We start from the raw sequence: 7,809 nt of genomic DNA on the forward strand, positions 1-7,809 counted from the left end.
GCTATAGGTCTCGATAGCCGGGCACCATCAGCCTTCTTCACCACACTTACTTATGCACACATTCGTCTTCAGCGTTTATGTGTGGAAGGTGGTCACACATAGACTCTCTTCTTTTAAACAGCACCACATCTTTTATAGGCCACTCCAGAAGGCTTGGATGTGGAGATCCCTAAGTCAGCACAGTTCTCAACCTGTGGGTTGCGACCCTTTGGGGGTTGAATGACCCTTTTACAGGTGTCACCTGATTCATAACAGTAACAAAATTACAGTTATGAGTTAGCAACAAAAATAATTTTATGGTTAGGGGTCACTACGACATGAGGAACTGTATTAGAGGGTCACGGCATTAGAAAGGTTCAGAATCCCTGCCGTAAGTGAACTGGGCTTTACCTTAAACTCACCTGCAGTATATTTAAGGAACTGACATATTCCCTTCGACTTAAGGCTGAAACACTCCAGAGTGAGAGGAAGTAAATGACTCCTATCTCATGGTTGTAGAATTGGTGGTCATTGGACTGGTTTGGATCTTTTGTTTGGAGGATATCCAATGAATAGTGGCCTGTGACTATACATTTACTGTTTTATTCCCACCCCACCCCCATTGCTTTTTTATGACATGTATTACTCTGGTTCTGCCTTTGTGAATGAGTCTTAGTGAAAATCTTGCCATATCAACCACACCCACATTTTTGGTATAAATAGTGCTTATTCACTTAAGGCTTTATTCTGTACAAGTCAACAGTTTATATATTGCTGTCTGAAGCCAGTCTATATTTGTATAATTTCCTTTTCTCAATAGCATTTAAAATTCTATACTATTGGCTAAATCAATGACACCGTCAATAGAATTACCTTATGTTTAGGGGTGGGGGAGGTGATTTATAATATTCTCTATCATAAAATGATAATGGTGTCTTTAATGTGAACCAGAGACATCTATAAACCATAGATATATGAATGGACTTTGTACTCACACTTAATTCTAACCAGAATCTAAGAACAATTAGTTCTTATGGCATGCCCCACTTGATACTCGCTCTCATGAAGAGATCGCTGTAGTTGTAGATGCCACAGCAAAGTATGGTGAAGAAACCAGATGGTGCCTGATTTTCAGAAAGAATACTACTGCAGTCTTAAAGGCTTGTCTTCAAACAAGCAGCCAGTTAAGCAAGGCATCTACTAACTCTACATGGAAGAAGTACAGCAGCTTGTGTGATCTAAGGATTGTAAATAATAAAATCCCAATCCGGAGGGAACCATATCAGAGCATAAATTATGAACACCCGGTTTGCCCAAGACTGTGGATGACAGTGGAAGCTCAAAATCCATTGGCAGAGTCCACACATGGATTAAGCCTCCAGGGAATCTTCTCTGACCATAGAGCAGAGATGTAAATAGCCTTGCTATCAAACAGAGAGCATTGCGATGTCAACTGTAGCAGATGTAGTTAGGAGAAAATTTAACACCTTATCACTTGATAACTCTCTTCTGACCCATTTTAAATTTGTTCTACTTTTGAATGTTTTCTACTTTCTTTTAAGTGGAGTGTTTATTTTACTTTGTGATTGTTAGTTTTAATCTTTTTAAAAATATCTTTTTCTGTATATGAAATCCGGATGGATAAAACTATAGAGATAGTAACCGGATTAATGGTTTCTTGGGGACATGGCAGGGGAGGTTAGGGGAAAATGGAGAACTAATTATAAATAGCACAACAATGAGTACAATTTTAGAAAATGTTCTAAAAAACTGATTGTGGTGATGATTGTACAATTCTGAATATGATTGAACTATTGAATTGTATGAGATGTGGGTTGTGTGCCAATAACCAAACCATATCCATTGCCATCGGGTTCATGCTGATGCATAGCAAACCCCTGTGGGTTTCTGAGAATGTAACTGTTTACGGGAGTAGAAAGCCCAATCTTTCTCTCACTATATGCTAATACAACTGTTAAACATTTTAATTAATTTATAAAAGTAATAATCATTTTATTTCCCTTTTGACTCATTATAAAGTTATTTCAGTTTTTAATATTTTTCTCCTTTTTCTTCAGTTTGGGATTGAGGTTCCCCTTCATTCAATAACTTAAACTCTGTGATGGTTAGGGATTATGTCAACTAGGCACTCCTGGGTAAGGGTAGGGGTGTGGCCCAACCTTTAATTGGGTTTCAGCCGGATAACATCTCCTTGATGTTACAAGCTTTTTTGGGAACTCTCTCTCTCTTTGCCCCTTTGCCTTCCTGCTTCCTGGGACTCTGACTGCCAAGGGCAGCCCCACGTGGGCAGCCCAACCCTGAGAGCTGTTGGTGCCCGGCCATGTTTCCATCCACCGTGAGGCCACAGGAGTCTGCCCTCACGGGCCTGTGACCTCTCTTCCAGCTTCCTCTTCTATGCATCAGCCGGCAGCTACATAAGCCTGAAAGGGGCCTTGGCTTGCATTGGACTCATGGACTTCGTTTGACTGGGTTGGGATGCCTTCTTGATATAAGATTACTACTTGATAGAAAGGTCTTATATGTGTCACTGGGTTTGTTTCTCTAGTCAGCACAACACATTTTTCTCCTGGGGCATTGATGGTAATCCCCACAATATAATAATACTCTTTTCACTTTCTCCGTGCTTTTAGCATTTCCATTAGTCCTTGCCTGCCCCTTTCTGCCTTCTAAGCTTTATTTTTGGGGGAAATATTGCCCCCTTTCTTTTTCCTCTTATGGTTGAATGTTCTGAGAAGTATCCCTCCCTGGTGTAATTGTTCACTTTATAGACCTATCATTTGGCTGGAAGTTGACCTATGGGAGTAGGTTCTATGGTTGAAAGGTATCCAAGGACAACAGTTTTTGAAGGTTCCATACCTCTATATCAGAGCAGTAAGCTTAGCCTTTTAAAAATAATTTTGAATTTTGTTCTGTTTTCCTCTCTGTCCATTTGGATTAAAGCATTAATTGTGATAGCTGAACATCACCTAGTTCTGGTCTCAGTGGAGGTTGTGGTTGTGTGGCCCATTAGTCCATTGAATCAATTGTTTCTGAGTCTTTGATCTTATTTACCCTTCTTTGTTCTGAGAATTTCTAGGTTGCCTACTTACTTAAAGAGTTACAATCTAAGAATCCCACAGGGACAGTTCTACTCTGTCCCGATAGGGTTGCTGTGAGTGAGAACTCATTCCATGGCATTGGGTTTGATTTTCAGTTTTCTTTGTTCTGGATGGTCAATAATCACATTTTAGCTCTTGCAGATTTTCGAGACCCCAGCTGCCACTCACCAAAGTATGATGTTTGTGATCTATACTAGACAATAGATGACCAAACCCAGTGCCTCATTTAAAAATCAAGGTGTTTGCTTAAAATTTTTCAGAACTTTGCCTTCGATATGCCATGCACACACAAATAATTCACTTACTCCCTGCCCTTGTGAGTTTCTGAGATTATAATGATTTATGAGTAGAAAGCCCTGTTGTTCTCCTGAGGAGTGACTGATGGCTTCAAATAGCTGACCTTGAGGATCGGAGCCCAACTTGTAACCACCATGGCTCCAGGGCTCCCTGCCCATACAAATGCATATGCAGAAATTTCATCTGCCATACCTGTATATGTTTATAGGTGTACTCCCATTTTCCATTGTACATCTACTAGCTTTCATGTTTACTTATGTAACTACTCCTAGATTATAGCTTGTTTTTACTGTTATAGCAGTATTCTGTATGCAGTTGTATTTATTTGTTGTCTTTAAGGATCCCTGGTGGTGTATTGGGTTACTTGTTGAACGGCACGGTCAACTGTTTGAAACCATCAGCTATTTCTTGGGAGAAAGTTGAGACTTTCTACTTCTATAAAGAGTTATAGCCTCAGAAAGAGTTCTACTCTGTAGTAAAGAGTTGCTATGAGTCAGAATTAACTCGATGGCAATGAGTTTTGCTTTATGCTTTGTTGTCTTTAACTCTCATGCATCCCATAGTCATTGAGTCATTTTGGGCTGGTCTCCTTTCCCAAATTAATATGTCTACTTTTCAGATACTTTTCACCCTGGTGGCATAGTGGGTATGTGTTGGGCTGCTAAACACAAGGTCAGCAGTTGTAAACCACCTGCCACTCCTCGGGAGAAAAGGGCTTTCTATTCCCTAAAGAATTATAGTCTCAGAACCTCACAGGGGGCAGTTATACTCGGTCCTATAGAGTCTCTATGAGTTGGCATTGACTTCATGACAGTGAGATTAGTTTGTTTTGGTACTCTTTGTTGGTGGTGATATGTGCTATCAAGTTGGCTCTGACCCATAGCAACCCTATGTACAATAGAATAAACCATCGCACGGTCCTGTGCCAACTCACAATTCACAGTTGTTCCTCTGTCTGAACTCATTGCTGCAGCCACTGTGTCAATCCATCTTATTGAGGGCCTTCCCCTCTTTTGCTGTCCCTCCATTTTACCAAGCCCGATGTCCTTCTGCAGGGACTGGTCACTCTGGACATCACCACCAAAATATGTAAGATAAAGTGTTGCCATCTGAGGTACTTAGTTTATTGTGCCAACCTGGCTGATAAACACATGTGGGGTTAATTGAAGGGTTGAGGGATAAATGGCTCAGTGAGCCTTGCCTTTCAAGTTCTCGGGTCTCTTGCTTTCTGATGGTCAGACCAGGGTGCAGCTGCCTTGGCCAGTTCCCTGCTTTAGCTGGCTAAGCTCACTTCTTGCAAGACATCCCTGAGGAGAAGCCACATGGACCTACCCTGATGCATCCCTGGGTGCTGGAGCAGCCGTGTGGAGACCCCTGCCAGTACTGAGATGCTTACACATTCACTGACTCGGCTTTCCTCCTGCAGTTGGCATCACTGTGTGTGCTTTGTGAGATGGAGGACTTTGTGGATTGGTATTGGACATATGGGTTAATGTTGGACTTGTGGGCTTGGGCAGCACTGGGTTGGGATGTTTTCTTGATGCACATTTAACCTATATATAAAAGTCTATTTATTATACATGAGTTTCTGTGGATTTGTTTCTCTAAAGTACCCAGACTAATACACCATCCCTACCTCCAAGGAGCACTCTGGACATCTTCCACCACAGATCGGTTGTCTCTTTAGCAGTCCACGGTACTTTCAATATTCCTCTCTGGCACAACAATTCAAATTCATCAATTCTTCTTTGGTCTTCCTTATTCAATATCACACTTTCACATGCTTATAAGGCAATGGAAAATATCATGGCTTGTGTCAGGTGTCCCCTTAGTGCTTAAAGTAACATCCTTGCCTTCAATACCCTAAAGAGTTCTTGTGCAGTAGATTTACTTAATGCAATATGTCTTTAGATCACTTGACTGCTGCTTCCATGAGCATTGATTGTGGACTCAAGACAATATTCTTGACAACTTCGACCTTTTTCCACTTATCATGATGATAGCTATTGATCCAGTCCTGAGAATTTAAATTTTTTGTAATCCATACTGAAGGCTACAATCCTTGATCTTCATCAGCAAGTGTTTGGAATCAAGGTTGTCTCATCTGCATATTGCAGGTTGTTAATAAGCCTTCTTCCAACTCTGATGCCACATCGTCTTCATATAATCCAGTTTCTCTGATGATTTTCTCAGCATACAGATTAAGTATGGTGAGCGTATATGATACTGATGCACACCTTTCCTGATTTTAAACCATGCACTATGCCCTTGTTTTGTTTGGATAACTGCCTCTGGATCCATGTGCAAGTTCCTCATGATCACAATGAAGTGTTCTGGAATTCCCACTCTTCTCAAGATTATCCACAGTTTATAATGATCCACACCGCTAAATACATTTGCATAGTCAATGAAGCACAAATAAACATCTCTGTATTTTTTATTTTTTAAGTCATTTTATTGGGAGCTCGCACAACTCTTATCACAATCTAAACATCTCTTCAGATTGGTACTCTTAAGAGTTTACTTCCCTTCCTGGTAACCAACAAATAATTTTTTTCTCTATGTGTAAACTTTTTGATTTTTTATAATAATAGTTTCACTCATTTTGTGTGTGTATGTGTCTGTGATGAACTGATTTCACTCTGTAATGTCTTCTAGGTTCATCCACATTATGAAGTGTTTCACAGCTTTAACATTGGGTGGTGGTCCATTGAATGCATGTACCACACTTTATTGTTTTATCCATTGACCATCACTTAGGCTGTTTCTATCTTTTTGCTTTTCTAAATAGTGTTGCAATGAACATGGGTGTACACATACTTGTGTTAGTCTGGGTTGATTAGAGAAATAAATTCATAGACACTCATGTATATAAAAAAGAGCTTTACATAGAAGAGTAATTGAATATTGAGAAAACATCCCAGATCAAGTCCATACATCCAATATTAGCCCATATGCCTGATACCAATCTATAAAGTCTTCTTCAGACTCATGAAACACATGCAATGACGCCGAATGCAGGAAGATCACAGGCTGGTGAGTGGAGAGTCTTGTGGATCCAGTGGTGGTAGAAGCATCTCAGTGCTGGCAGTAGGTCTCCACATGGCTCCTCCAGCTCCAGGGCTCTAGCATAGCTCCATATGTCTTTTCAACAAGAAGGTCTCGTAGCGAGTGAGTGTATCTGACCTCTAGTGAACTATTTATCTTCATGATGCCTCCAAATGAGGTCATCAAGCTATGACCTGATTGACAGGCTAGACTCCACCCCTCTACAAGTTGACACCAGATTATGTAACTAACACACCTATTTGTGTCATACTTTTGTATCTGTCATAATTGGATTGCAAGATCATATAGCATTCCTCTGCAAATTTTTATGGAAGTACCATATCATTTTCCAAAGAGATTGGTAATTTTATAGTCCCACCAGGAGTATTAGAGTGCCAACCTGTCCATACTCTCACCAGCACCTGTTCTCTGTTTTTTAACTTTGCTCTTATTGTTAAGGTGAGATGATATGTGGGGAAAATGCCAGGCCCCACAACTAATCACGGGTTCAGTAAGCGCAATTGTACGGTTGAGATACATAAAGATTACAATAAAGTCATAGTATGAGAGATAGAAGAGATTGAAATAATGGAATCTGACACATTTCATGGTAGCATGCTCACCTCCTGGATGGCCATGATCTTACCAGCCAGGTCCGTGCACAGCGTGGGCGGAGGTGAGGTGGGACAGAGACCCAGCAGGAGGGAAAGGTGGCAGGAGGTGGGGCAGAGACCCCGTTTATTGTTAACCAAGGCTTATATCTACTTAGGGAGGTGATTACAGGTAACCACATGTCACAGGAAGGGACAGTACAATAGGCATACACATCATAGGAAGGGGCAGTACAATAGGCGTAAGTAACAGGAAGGGGATGAGCTAGGAGTGTGCACATAGGAAGGGGGACGGACTAGATGTATACATGTAACAAGATGGGTGGACCCTAGACTCATGATGGTGGCCTAACCTTGGCACCCTTAAGTGGGCTTGACCTCTCTGGGGTCTTCTACATGGACAAGTAAACTACTATCCTTATCAGAAGGGAGTGGGCCCTACTTGTTGTGGAATAAACAGTGGTGTCTGCTTGCTCTGGATGGCTGATAAGCCTTAGGGAGAATAACCGCTGACCCACTTCTGTTGACCTCCAAGTGTATAGTCATTTGCCACGTGAGTAGCAAGCAGCTAAGTTTGGCATATATTTGGGGGAGACAACTTGGGAGAAATCTTTCTGTTTCCCACAATGATAGTTTATTTGCAGCGCTGGTGGTATAGTGGTTACACATTGGGCTGCTACTTGAAAAGCCAGCATTTCAAAATCACCAGCCACTCCTCAGGAGAAAGACAGGGCTTTCTAATCTCAGAGAGAGTT

This window comes from Echinops telfairi, unplaced genomic scaffold (genome assembly GCF_000313985.2).
Source record: "Echinops telfairi isolate 266 unplaced genomic scaffold, ASM31398v2 ScPeMD7_2010;HRSCAF=2546, whole genome shotgun sequence".
NCBI classification, from domain to species: domain Eukaryota; kingdom Metazoa; phylum Chordata; class Mammalia; order Afrosoricida; family Tenrecidae; genus Echinops; species Echinops telfairi.